This window comes from Peromyscus maniculatus, chromosome 12 (assembly GCF_049852395.1).
Source record: "Peromyscus maniculatus bairdii isolate BWxNUB_F1_BW_parent chromosome 12, HU_Pman_BW_mat_3.1, whole genome shotgun sequence".
NCBI lineage: Eukaryota > Metazoa > Chordata > Mammalia > Rodentia > Cricetidae > Peromyscus > Peromyscus maniculatus.
The window spans coordinates 57,638,884-57,653,080 of record NC_134863.1 but is presented as its reverse complement, the minus strand read 5'-3'; the positions used below and the strand labels follow the sequence as shown (position 1 = coordinate 57,653,080).

Here is a 14,197-nt window from a genome sequence, read left to right as displayed (position 1 = left end):
GATGATGATTACTGTCCAGGTAACAATGAATAGTAAAGAGAAGAGAAATTAACCAACAAATAAATCATCCCTTAAAAATATTTATTTAGCTTGTAGGATGAGTATTTTGACAGCATGTATGTCTGTACGCTATATAATGTCTGATGTCCACAGAAGTCAGAAAAAGGAGGAGAAGGGGGAAGAAGAAGAAGGAGGAAGAGGGAGAGGAGGAAGAGGGGAGAAGGATAGGGAGGTGAATGATGAAGAAATGGAGGAGGAGATGTCAGATGTCCTAGGACTAAAGCTACACACAGTTATGTGCCTTCAAGTGCATACAGAGAATCAAATGAGGTCCTACTCAATCATATTGAAGAACTGTGTATTGAAGTACTTTTGGAACACAAAGATATTTTCTTAATATCTATGCACTATCTTTGCCTTTATTTATTGAGCAGAGATGTCATGTCATAGAGAAAATTTGAAACTCTAGACTATATTTCAACCTGATAGTGACTGTTGTTGTTTATTTCTGCTCTTTTGGGGGCCCTCAGCTCCCAAATAAACCAGACAGAGAGGCTTATTCTTTACTATAAACACCCAGCTTTAACTTGGCCTGTTTCTTGACAGCTTTTCTTAACTTAGCCCATCTACCTTTTGCCTCTGGGCTTTTACCTTTCTCTATTTTTGTATACTTTTCTTTGTTTCTTACTCTGTGGCTTGCTGTGTATCTGGGTGCCTGGCCCCTGATGTCCTCCTCCTTCTCTAGCTACTCCTTCTTCTTCTCTCCTCTTCCAGATTTCTTCTATAAATTCTCTCTGCCTGCCAGCCTCACCTATCCTTTCTCCTGCCTTGCTATTAGCTGTTCAGCTCTTTATTATACCATCAGGTGTTTTAGACAGGCACAGTAACAGCTTCACAGAGTTAAACAAAGGCACCATAAACAAAACTAACACATCTTAAAATATTACTCCCCAACAAGTGACTCAGTGGGCAAGTATATTATCAAAGAAGGGAGTGCCGCAAGTCAAGTAAATGTTAGTTATTAAAATAGTATTAATGTAATCTTATGAATCAAACCTGCATCAAAAATCTGATTTATACTTCTTGTGTGTTTGGATAAAGAAGGGGAACAATGATGTCCTATATTAATAAATATTCCTAGTCCAAGAATTTAAGTGTTCAGGTTATGTCTATATATCCAGGAAGGTGACACTGAGTGTCTTAGAACAGGATAGAAAATATAGCATCCACTGAGATTTCAACAAAAATTGTCTTTCTTAAAAACATATATTTTCGCACACAACATAGTTTATTTATATTTTTAAATTTCAAGTTATTTGCTAACCCTCTTCAACACCAACTATTGGGTAGTAAATTTTTAAAAGCTGGAGAATGCATTTGCAAGACTGTCGAAGTATATGCACACAGTTTATTGTTTACATTTATTGTTTTTTAAATTTTCAAAAATACATCTAACATTGAAGTTCAAATTAAACCCAGATTTGCCAGAAGATTCCAGTGCATATTTTTACTCAGTTTTGCTTTATAAAACCAACAGTAAAATCATTCACACATTTTAGAAATCTAGAAATTATTTTAAATGCTTCTCTAATTTCATTTGCAACCATACACATCCATAAATCACCAAAGAAGGCATGGGCTCCTCAAATCCTGACGCATGCATTCTGTTGATTAGTCTGTGAAAGTATGAGGAGGAAATAAGTACAACATTTACGGGAAATAACTTTTGCAATTACATTGTATCATGTGGCATGATTGGCTTTAAGAAAATGAAAATAGACTGGGTAGATTTTCCCTAATCAAACGAACCCTTCAAAAGAGACCTTGATCCAGAAGGGAGACATTTCTTGCCTGAAAGAAATGCCACCCACAATGCGTGCTGAGAATTTCCTGAACTCAGGACCTCAGTAAGAGCAGTGCACACTATTAGCCACTGTGCTATCTGTAGCCGTCTACTGTTTTTTTTTTTTTTGGTAAAGAAATATATTATTTTAGTAATTTTCTTTGCCCAAACTACTTCTATAACCCAACAAGTGGCCACTGTTAATCAAAGGCTGAGCATGTTGACCTATCTGGAGCAGGCAAGATTGCACTAAATGTTTCTATGTTTGGTGAAGAAATCACACATACCTGGTATATAAATGAGGGAATAGTTCTCATTCATATTGCTGTTCTAAAGCCATGAAGAAGCTAGACTTATAAAAAGCTACACAGAAAAAAGGAAGCTGTAGCATGGAGAATTGGCAGAAAAGAAAAAAATAACCTCAGATTCCTGACTTAACCATCATATCTTCCTACTACTTCTTGAGGATGTGGAGAAAGGAACTGATTTTCACTAACTAAACTGAATTGAGCTATAGATAATTAGAGATAAAAGTGTCATGTGATACGATATTCAGAGGACCTAATCCAGAAGAAATAACATTGGGTAGGTACTTCTTTTAACTACAAAAACATTTACATGAATAAATCAATAGAAATGAAGACATATTATCCATAAACTCTACAACTATATACTAAAACAGTAGTAAGTAATAAATGAATGATTTTGTGTCAGTCAAGGACACAATAAAAAATTACATTCTTCTTTGAATATTAATCAAAAAAGAATTGGAAAATGATGGTGTAGACACTAAAATTTTGGAAAGAAACGTGCATTTTTTTCACCAGAATTCATCATATTTAATCAATGAGATTTTTTTAAATTTTATGTGTCTATGGATATTTTGCCTTCATGTAATTCTAAGTATCCACAGATGTGCCTGGTGTTTGTGAAGGCCTGAAGGCCTTGGTTCTTATTGAACTGGAGTTACAGAGGGTTGGTTATGAGTCTTCATATGGGTTCTGAGAATCAAACCTGGGTTCCCCAAGAAATACAGCAGTGTTCTTAATCATTGTGTCATTCTGAGCCTCAAATTATAAGTTTTAAGTATGCTCTAGGCAATAGATAAGATTTGAAAAATCCTTAAGAATAGTGTATTTTTGGAATACACAACTTAAGAATGGGTTACAACAATGAAGAATTAAATGTTGACTACAAATCTACAAGTAAATCTAATTGAATATTTAAGAGTATTCACAAAACATTTTGTAATATAACAGATGACCTCTGAGCTGAATCTTGATATGTGAGAAAATATATTAAATAGTAGCTCCATTCAATTAATAGAGAATATTGTCTGAGATTTGGGTATATTTTGATCCTTCTCTTTTCCTGGATTTCTGTACTGAAATCCAGACTGGACATTTTGGAATTAACTAAAACAGAATCTTGATGAATAAGGCCTTTTCTGGGCTTTGGTTACTTCAGTACATATTGTCGCTCTCAACACGTATTTGCAGAAATTATTTACTCTTTTGAAGAGACCAGTAGATATGATTTTCTGTTTGTGTTTCACTTTCCCCAAAATAAATTCTAAAAAACAAGAGCAGAAATAAAAAGTAATACACTGAGATACATGATTGAAGGGGATTTCTAAAAAGAAAAAAATAAATTGTGAAAACATGCAACTACCAGAATGCAGTCTGAAGGGCGCAAACATAATCTTTTTCTCCAAATGAATTTAATGAAACATCTGGTGGGAACTAAGAATTCCACCTGGATTTTGAAAATCCAAAAAAAAAAAAAAAATGCTTTCCTCATAATGGCATTCAGTAGATGTTACATAAATGAGCCAAAGATGGCCTTTGCATATTGGCTTCTAGGCTGTTTACTTCTTCACAGCCTGCTGAGGCCAGTTACCTCAAAACCCTATTGTGGTGAATGCAAATTTTTACACATCAAACTCCTTTTTAACAAAGCTCTGAGAAGGAGGATTTTAGACATGTAGAGCTCATCTGGATTTGATCACTCTCAAAACTACCTAACATCCACCAATCTTAGACAGGATCAACCTGAAGATTACAAAGACCTCAGGATACTGCTAACCTTGTAAACTAGTGTATTAGTAACTGGTCTAGTGTTCTTTCTTCACTGAAATAACTAGTAAGAGTAACTTAATGAAGAATCGGAGGTTTAATTTTGCCTCACAGTGACAAGACTTAGTCCAACATGTTGAGGAAGTCATGACAACAGGAACTGGAAGCAATAGTCACATTGTACACAAAGAGAGGAAACAGGTTAGGGGGGCCAGGAATTGCTGGGGCTCAGCTTTCTGTCTTCTTTTTATGTGGTCCTGTAATATAGCCCACATTGGGCTTTGTGTCTTATTAATTTAATCTAGAAATCCCTGACAGACCTACCCTATGGTTCCAAATCTAATATAGTTGACAATAAAGGCTGTCACATGTGTGACCCAATTATTTCTCTCTCATGCTAAATGATGTTATCAAGAGAGAGCCCTCTCTGACCCCAATTTCCACCCTTTCCTTGAAGTTCCTTGATTTTCTTTTGATCTGAATAGGGACCATTTATCAGAATCTTAGAATAGCACTGGGCTGTAAGAGACTGCTTTTCTATGGAAAATTGTCAAAGGGTTGAACAATTAAATACATATATGACATCACCACTTTGTTTTCAAATTATCTCTTCTTGTTCAGCTCTGATACATCCATTACACCCCTTATGGCAGAGATATGTGCTTGAGGACAGAACCCTCTGAAGGTAGCCAGTGAGTTTATCAGAGTGCACATTATCCATTACACTCACCGTTTTGCATAGTGTTTTCTAAAGAACTATTATCATGGAGAAAAATGTGACAGAGAAGAATAATTATCACATGGCAAGTAGGGAGCATACAGATCAAGAAAGGAAGGATATGATGAGAAGATATACTTTTAGAGGCATGTTCCCAGTGATCCATTTTTTTCTAACTACATCCCATAGCAATAGTGTATTTTTGTACAAATTCATCAATAATTTAATACACTGATAAAATTAGCACTCTCATCAGAACTTTCAGCAGGAGACTAAACTATCAATACATAGGCTTTTGGGGATAAGTTTATACATTCAAGCCTTAATCTCTTGTCTGTAGTATAAAAGGGGTATCTATCTTAGAAATCAAAATCCACTTACCCTGTCTTCAAAAGTCTCTAAGATCCAACATTACTCATATATCTAACAGTTTGCCTTATAATTTAAGAAAAGCTCATACCTATGATACCATATAAAAATTAAATAAGTATATAAAAACAAAAATGGCACAGAATAAACACACCTAGTACATAAGGAGAATTGGGGTATAGACAGGAATAACAAGACTAAAATTAGAATAAAGTTTAACAATGCAAACATCAAAGTCTATAGCTACATTCCAGCATTCATAGTATCACATGGGACCACATGTGCTTCCATGGGTTTGGCCAGCCCTCCCCATACCCTTGTCAATAGAAACCCACTTGGCGTCTCCCCTTGATTTCCTTTGTTAAAGCTTGAATCTTTCCTGCACAGATGTTCAAGTTCCTAACATCTGTAACTTAACTATTCTTCATCGCAGCTTGGAGATTCCCTTCAGATCCTCAAGAATTACTCTATTGGTACATGTTCATGCGGATTTTCAACTCTTCCACACATGACTTGTACTCAGATTATTTCCTTTTGAAATTTGGATAAAAGACTCTTTGATACCACAATTCTGGTATTCTTCCTGACAGTAAATTCAGCATCATGCAGAAAATCCAAGTACGTGTTATCATCATGAACAGCAGCTAGGATCACTTGGAAAATTACCACAGTGGCCTCTGACTACATAGATGAACTCAGAAAAAAATTAAAGCTTCCAAATGCAGTCTTTATCAGCAGATGCCTTCAGCTCTCTTCTTAAAAGTATTTCAGATATAATTACAAATTTGCAGAGCAGGACCTGTGATGTGTTAGACCCAGCCTATTCTACAGAAATCCCCAAGATATCTATTGTATCTTGCCAATGCAAAGCATTTGGGTATTTTCTAGTCTTGCTAATTTCTATAGCAACCATACCATTTCTGGCCCCATATTTATATGCACTCCTTTTCTGGCTAAATTTCAAGTTTTTCAAATGCTTCTGCTTCATGTTTCTCAGCCTAAATGCTGTGTTACCTTGACATTTTCTCAGCCAATTAGACTATCACATTTCAACTCAGCTTCCCTCAATTTCTCAGGTTGTGGACAAAATGTGGACACATTCACTGCCAAGATATATAATAAAATATCTGTAGTCCAGGTCCCAATATAGCTTGTGTTTTCTTATGGAATATCATGCATACAACCTTCAATGTCCACATTTCTATCTATGTTCTGAGTTTATATCAGGATAATCCATTTATTTTTGCTCTGGTAAGAACATTCTAAGCTTTATGCAACTGGCTTCTCCACGTTTTCTAGGATGAATCTCATATATTTGTCTCTGACTCTTTTGCTGAATTTTGGGACCCTACTTCTTATACTGGGTCACTTTCCCCAACCTTAATATATGGAGAGATGTTCAGTTTTACTGTAACTTGATATGCCATGTTTTGTTGCTATCCATGGGAGCCCTGCCCTTTCCCAAACAAAAAAAAAAAAGGGAGGAGAAGTGGATTTAGGGTGGAGACAGAACAGGGAGGGAGAAGGAACTAGGACGATAGGAAGGAGGGGAAACAGCAGACAGGGTGTACAATTTAAAATAAAATGTCCCAGACAATTGAATCAGATAGTTCTGTACAGCCAGATAAGCAATCTTACGTCTCTATTAGCAACTTTTTTTTGCATTAGTTACTTTTCAGTGTCATGATGAAAGCCTGAGGAAATCCATTTAATATAAGAAGGATTTATTTGGGCTTATACTGTTGTTTTAGTCCATAGTCAGCTGACTCTATTGCCTTGAGTCTCTAGAAAAGTATATTACCTTCATGATACTAGATTATAGCAAAGGACTGAGCTCACATCATAGCAAGTAAGCAGTCGGAATGAGTATAGGAAAGTCCAGAGGTAATATGTGTCTTCCAAAAGTATGCCATCTGTAACCTACTTCCTCCAACTAGAACCTACATTATATTTGTCGATACAGGAATGAACTTATCAATGGATTGATTTATTGAAGAAGTTTGAACACATGGTTCAATAACTTTTCAATAACACCATTAGTATCAAACATATAACAAATGGACCATGTTGGGAGCCATTTCATATTGGAATTGTATCTTGCAGCTTTCTTGGATATTACTGCAATCACTTGATCCAATAGCATACATGGGACAATATCTAATACAGTGAGGATAATTCAAGTTCCTAGACAGACAGATTGCCACCCTAAACAGGAATATTGACCAAATAACCAATTGTTTAAACCTAGTTTTAAAAGAAAACAGAGAAGAAAATCTGAAATATGAAAGATGGTAACGTGGGGAGAAAGAGAGAAGGGGAAGGAGAAAGCATATCAACATATAACCAGTTCAACTATCATGAAAATTAACAAAATATAATCAAATTCTCCCCTTGACTAACAGAGGTTTGGAAGGGGTTCCTGATATTGTAGTCTAAATGAACCTTAATTAATACCAAGTTTAGTAAGACAAATGGATTAGAAATCAGGATAACAAGAAAGAGATAGTGTATTGGTTCATTGTATTGGTTAGTTTTAACTGTCAACTTGGCATAACCTACAATCACCTGAGAAGGGAGTTTCAATTGAGAGATTATCTAGATTAGATTGGCCTGTGGGCACATCTCTGGGGATTGTCATGATTGTTCACGGGGATAGACAGACCCATTCAGGATGTGGGTGTACCTCATTATGGGCTGGGTCTTGAAATATATGAGAATGATGAAAGCAAGTTGAGTAAGCAATCATGCAGCATGGGTATATTTGTTTCTCTCCTTTCTTGATTATTGATATAACTTGACTTATACTTAAGTTATAGTCTTAATTTCCACACAAGAGTGACTTGTACCCTGGAATTTTAACCTTAATAGACCCTTTTCTCCCAAAAGTTGTTCTTGGTGGCATGTTTTATCATAGCAACAGAAATTAAAATAGAAGAGTTACTTTCCTCACAGCTGTGACAAAAATACATGACTGTAAACAACTTAAGGAAGGAAGGGTTTCTATCACCTTCTGGCTCTAAAGGATATAGTTCATCAAGGTGAGGAAATCAGAGCTGGAGGAACAGGAAGCTGGATGGTAACATTATATCCACTCCATAGATATAATGATGGAGTGGATATAATGTTATATCCATATAATGAGAAAATGATGAAAATGCTCATATTCATAAAGTTTCTCTCTCATCTGCAGTTCATGAGTTGATGGAGTAGTGCTGCACACATTTATAGTATGTCTTCTCACTTCTGTTAACTTGACCCATAAAATCACTCACAGATATGCCCGCTTCTTCCTAAGGTGATTCTGGATCCTGCCAAGTTAAAATCAGTAATAACCATTACACTAAGAATGAGAGCAAATAAAGCACACTATTCATATCATAGGAAAAGCACTTGACATTTTTTAGCACTCAAGAATATTTCTTTAGGTCCCTAGAACCAGAACAATGCCAAGAACGTAATCACAGATTTGTATTTCATAGTTGATAGAGGTTTTATTTACAACTACATTAATGTGATGTATTTCATATGTATATATGCATATATTATAAGTATATAGAGATGTGGTGATACAATTGTAAAGTCAAAATGTGACATTACAAAAATGTTCATACTTGGAATGAATTTGAGGTTCCATCTTCTTGAAATTTGTTGGCAATAATCCACACCATATGTATTTTTTCTTACTCTGGCATCTCTCATTGTATATAAAGTCCAGGAAAAACAATTCTAATCTTCAAATATCACTACCATAATATGAAAAAAAATGATCTCTTATTCAGCATAACTGACAAATTAAGCTATAGAATAATGATTGTGGTTAGGGGAGTGAAAAATACTACATTTTCAAGAAAATTAGTGCATCACTCTAGACCCCAACAGGAGCCAGTCTTCTTGTAGTGAAAGAAAGATATGAGAAATTACCTTGTTGATATGTTTAAGAAAAGAAAAACAAGTGGTCCAACTTCTGGTTTCTGTTTGAGATTATTGCTGTTTTCACGCATCTTCAAAAAAAAAAAAAACTTCCTTTTAAATATACAGTAGTTAATGCAGAAACCACTAACTGGACAAACTACCAAGAAGTAATGATGTAGTAGTCAGTCCTAAATGGAGAATCTGCATTATCCCCCACAAGGCTCAGGGAACATTATGAAAAAGGCACAAAAACAGAAAGGGGGGGGAGAGAGAGACAGAGAGAGAGAGAGAGAGAGAGAGAGAGAGAGAGAGAGAGAGAGAGAGAGAATGTAAGAACAAGAAGATAGGAAGATGTGGCTTCCAAAAGATGCCTTTAGGACATAAACTAGCCATCTAGACACTGAACTTCTGAACTCCCTGCAACTGTGGTTACCTGCAAAAGAGCTCACAAGATAGGAGTTGTCAACATTCCATCATGGGCAAGTACTCATGAGGCCCCAGATCTCCCTTAGGAGCCACAGACAGCTAACATTTGCTGAGGTATCATTTTATTCAGAGGTGTAGCCACTGATAAGTTGCCCATGCTCCATGAAACAATCTATCTGTGTTCATTCAAGCCACACCGAACTTAATGGATCACACATAGAAAGACGATATGAAAAGAGAGGGAGACTTATAGGAAAGAAAAGGAATTTCAGTGATAGACTGAGAAGATTGAGAGAGAGTGGATAAGAGCAGAGGGTGAACATACTTAAAATCCATTACATAAATGTATCAAATTGTCAAGGTATAAAAAGTTGAAGGAAATAATAGCTCAAGTAGATAAAGCCATCAGCAAGGCAAATAGCAGTTGGTTGCTAGGTAACATGAACTTCTGAGAGGTCCAGTCACTTCAAATGCAGAAAAGTTAAGTTAATATCTTGATCATCCAGACATATCCCATAATATCTATTGTAAACACAAATAAAGAGTAGATCAACTTCTAACGTTTTTTCCAGGGAGACCAAAGTTATTCCAAAGCCTTTTATTACTGATTTGAATGAACATGACTTTGCTGAAAACACAAAACACTGAAAAAGAAATCCAGATATTGAATTTACAGCTTGTAGAATTACAATGCCAGTTAATTTACAGCTTGACCGTATCTCTTAGGTGAATGTTAGGACATTGATTACAACAGACTGAACTCCACTAATTGCTATGAGGGACACTGCAGACAAATTGAAAGACATGAACTAGGCCAACCCCCCTAATTCCAATAAAACATGCCTAATGGTGCATTCCTTTTAGAAATTCAGTACTGTCCTTGGCCAGAGAAGTTGTCCCTAGGGAAGGCAAATAGAAAAATAAGTTTCTCTTGCTTAATAGTTGACTCCTGAATGACAAAGAAAAGGAATATGAATCCAACATGACTTTGGTCAGAGGAGGGCAACTGATAAACCATAGTGAGAGCAAGGGATGGTAATACACATAATCAGATTGCACATTAAGATATATGTACCAAATTTCTAGCAATAGACTAAAGCAATCAATTTAAGACAAATAAATGAATCATGAATTTAAAGTATTATGAAGTCACTGATACCCCGAGCCCAGGATTTAATGTGCAAATTTTGCATAATTCCATACTGTTTTATGGATCCATTCCTAACTCACGTTAAATTATTTTGAAAAAGAAAAAATACTTAAAGTTAAAAAGAAGCATGATAAGAGTTTATTTGCTTATGTACACTCTGACAAGATTAGAACCAGGACAAACTAAATATTGGGGTGTGGTGGTATTGTGTTCCCCAAAATATTGTGTACTTTAATAAACTTATCTGGGGTCAGAGAACAGAAAAGCCACTAGTTAGGCAGTGATAGCACACGCCTTTAATCCTGGCATTCCAGAGATAGAAATCCCTCTGGATCTCTGTGAGTTCAAGGCCATATTGGAAACAGCCAAGCATGGTGACACGCCTTTAATCCCAGAAAGCCAGCCTTTAATCCCAGAGAGTGGTGGTAGAAAGCAGAAAGGTATATAAGGTGTGAGGACCAGAAACTAGAAGCATTTTGGCTGGTTAAGTATTTGACTGGTTAAACTTTCAGCAATACAGTTCAGCTGAGATTCATTCTGGATGAGGACTCAGAGGCTTCCAAGCTGAGGAAACAGGACCAGCTGAGGAATTGGCAAGGTGAGATAGCTGTGGCTTGTTCTGTCTCTCTGACCTTCCAGTATTCACCCCAATAACTGGCCTTGGGTTTAATTTTATTAATAAGAACTTTTTTTTTTTTTTTTTTTTTTTTTTTTTTTTTTTTTTTTTAGTAAATTTATTTTACAACATCATTCAGTTCAACATAATAGCCACAGATTCCCCTGTTCTCCCACTCTCGCCCCCTCCCCCTCCCCCCACCCCACCCCCCATTCCTACCTCCTCCAGATCAAGGTCTCCCCCGAGGACCAGGATCGACCTGGTAGACTCAGTCCCGCCAGGTCCAGTCCCCCCCTCCCAGACCGAGCCAAGCGTCCCTGCATAGGTCCCAGGATTCAAACAGCCAACTCATGCAACGAGCCCAGGACCCAGCACCAACACACAGCTGCCTCCCAAACAGATCAAGCCAAATGACTGTCTCACTCGTTCAGGGGGCCTGATCCAGTTGGGGGCCCCTCAGCCTTTGGTTCATTGATCCTGTGCTTCCATTCATTTGGTTATTTGTCCCTGTGCTTTATCCAACCTTGGCTTCAACAATTCTCGCTCATATAAACCCTCTTCTTTCTCACTAATTAGACTCCCAGCGCTCCACCGGGGGCCCAGTCGTGGATGTCTGCATCCAGATTCCTCAGACCTTCCTTGGATGGGGCTTATGGCAAAACTAACAGGGTGTCTGGCCATCCCATCACCAGAGTAGGTCAGTTCCTGCCGTCTCTCGACCATTGCCAGCTTTTAAGATTCATGCTACATTGGGGAATATTTAATAAGCCTTTGAAATTTAGGATAAATTGAGTTTAATGTTTCAAACAGGAAAAAACAGAAAAATAAATAAATGTTCCTCTAAAGATGCCCATTATAAAAGAACTTTGACCTCACTGAATATCGGCAGGTGCTAAGCGACCTTTCCATTCAGATCTATCAGCAGCTCATTAAAATCGCAGAGGGCCTGTTACAACCTATGATCGTTTCGGCCTTGTTGGAAAATGAGAGTATCCAGGGGCTGTCTGGCGTGCCTCCAGCATGGTGGATGGAGAGAACTCCTACTGCCTGGAGGCTATCATCCGCCAGATGAATTCGTTTCATACAGTCATGTGTGACCAGGGCCTGGACCCTGAGATCATCCTTCAGGTGTTCAAACAGCTCTTCTACATGATCAACGCCGTGACCCTTAACAACCTGCTCCTGCGGAAAGATGCCTGCTCCTGGAGCACAGGCATGCAGCTCAGGTACAACATAAGCCAATTTGAAGAGTGGCTTCGAGGACAAAACCTTCACCAGAGTGGAGCAGTTCAGACCATGGAACCGTTGATCCAGGCAGCCCAGCTCCTCCAGCTGAAGAAGAAAACACATGAGGATGCAGAGGCCATCTGCTCTCTGTGTACCTCCCTCAGCACCCAGCAGATCGTCAAAATTTTAAACCTTTACACCCCCTTGAATGAATTTGAGGAACGAGTGACAGTGTCCTTTATACGAACAATCCAGGCTCAGCTACAAGAGAGGAATGACCCCCAGCAGCTACTGCTGGACTCCAAACACATGTTTCCTGTTCTGTTTCCTTTTAATCCATCTTCTCTGACCATGGACTCAATCCACATCCCGGCATGCCTCAATCTGGAGTTTCTCAATGAAGTCTGAGGCTGTGTGATTCCAAGGCAAACCAGGAAGCACGTACAGTCAGCTGAGAGAATTCTGGGTTTGTTAACTATGCCCGAAGTAGATCAAACCAGAGTTAGAGAACCCGTGGAGACTACTGAACTAAACAAAGTGACGCACATTGTCATTAGTTTTTGTATATACTGTTCAGAATAAAAATACTTGAAATGTGAAAAAAAAAAAAAGAAAGAAATAGGTTTGGGTGAATTGTGCTTTGGATAGAAGTTTGCTTTTAATTCAATCCCTTCAATTTTATGGATGGCATCTTGTTGCCAGAATGCCAGGGATAAAGAATATTAAAATATTAACAATATAAGCTTTGTCTGATGAAGATTGTCATCAAGTATTGCCAAACTTTGAACAGATTTACACAGAAAGTCTGATACATACAAGGAAGGCTCATTATTTTGATTTTTAAGAAGGAGGGAGGGTCATAGGCACGCTATGACATGTAGAGATAGGTTCTCTTTCACCATGTCCATTCTAGGACTTAAAATCATGTTGTCCGGCAGGATGACAAGCATTTTTACCTAAAGAGCCATATTATTAACCCTGATTCATTATTTTGCATTCTATAAAGAACATTTAAAGATTAAAAAAGATGATCACAAAGATATAAGCAATGACCACATATGAGATAATGAAGTTAATAGTTTACCAGCATAAAGCTACAAAGAATATACAGTTATCACATTCCATCACAACAAAGTGATGTTTATTTATTTATTTATTTATTTATTTATTTATTTATTTATTTTAAGACAGGTTTTCTCTGTGTAGCACTGTGTCCTGGAACTCCCTATGTAGACCAGATGGGCCTTAAACTCAAAGGTCTGCCTGCCTCTGCCTACTGAGTACTAGGATTAAAGGCATACACCACCACCACTCAGCTCAAAGTGACTTCTTAAACTTCAGTTTTTTTATTCTTCTCTCATATATTAGAGTTTCCCCCTCTCTACTCCTTCTAGTCCCCCTTCCCCTCTTCTCCAGATCCACTCCTCCTCCATTTCTCTTCAGAAAACAGTAGGCCTCCTAGAGATATCAACCAAATGCAGTATAATAAGTTACAATAAGACAAAGCACAAACCTGTATATCAAGGCTGGATAAGGAAACCTAATAAGAGTATAGATAAAAGTGTCCCAAGCACAGGCAAAAGAGTAAGTAACACCCCACGCACACTCCCACTCTTAGGCCGTCCCACCACAGCACCTGCTGGGGATGTCTTTCTGTTTGCTGTGATTGTGTTGCTCTGATTGATTGATAAATAAAATGCTGATTGGCCAGTAGCCAGGCCGGAAGTATAGTATAGGCAGGATAAACAGAGAGGAGAATTCTGGGAAGTGGAAGGCTGAGTCAGGAGACACTACTAGCTGCCACCATGAGAATCAAGATGTGAAGTACCCATAAGCCACAAGCCATGTGGTGACTTATAGA

General features: G+C 37.6%; 1 pseudogene; it reads left to right on the top strand.

Moving 5' to 3' along the window:
- The first annotated feature begins 10,325 nt into the window (after positions 1 to 10,325).
- On the top strand, positions 10,326 to 12,944 carry LOC102919326 (unconventional myosin-Vb pseudogene; annotated as a pseudogene).
- The last annotated feature ends 1,253 nt before the right edge of the window (positions 12,945 to 14,197 follow it).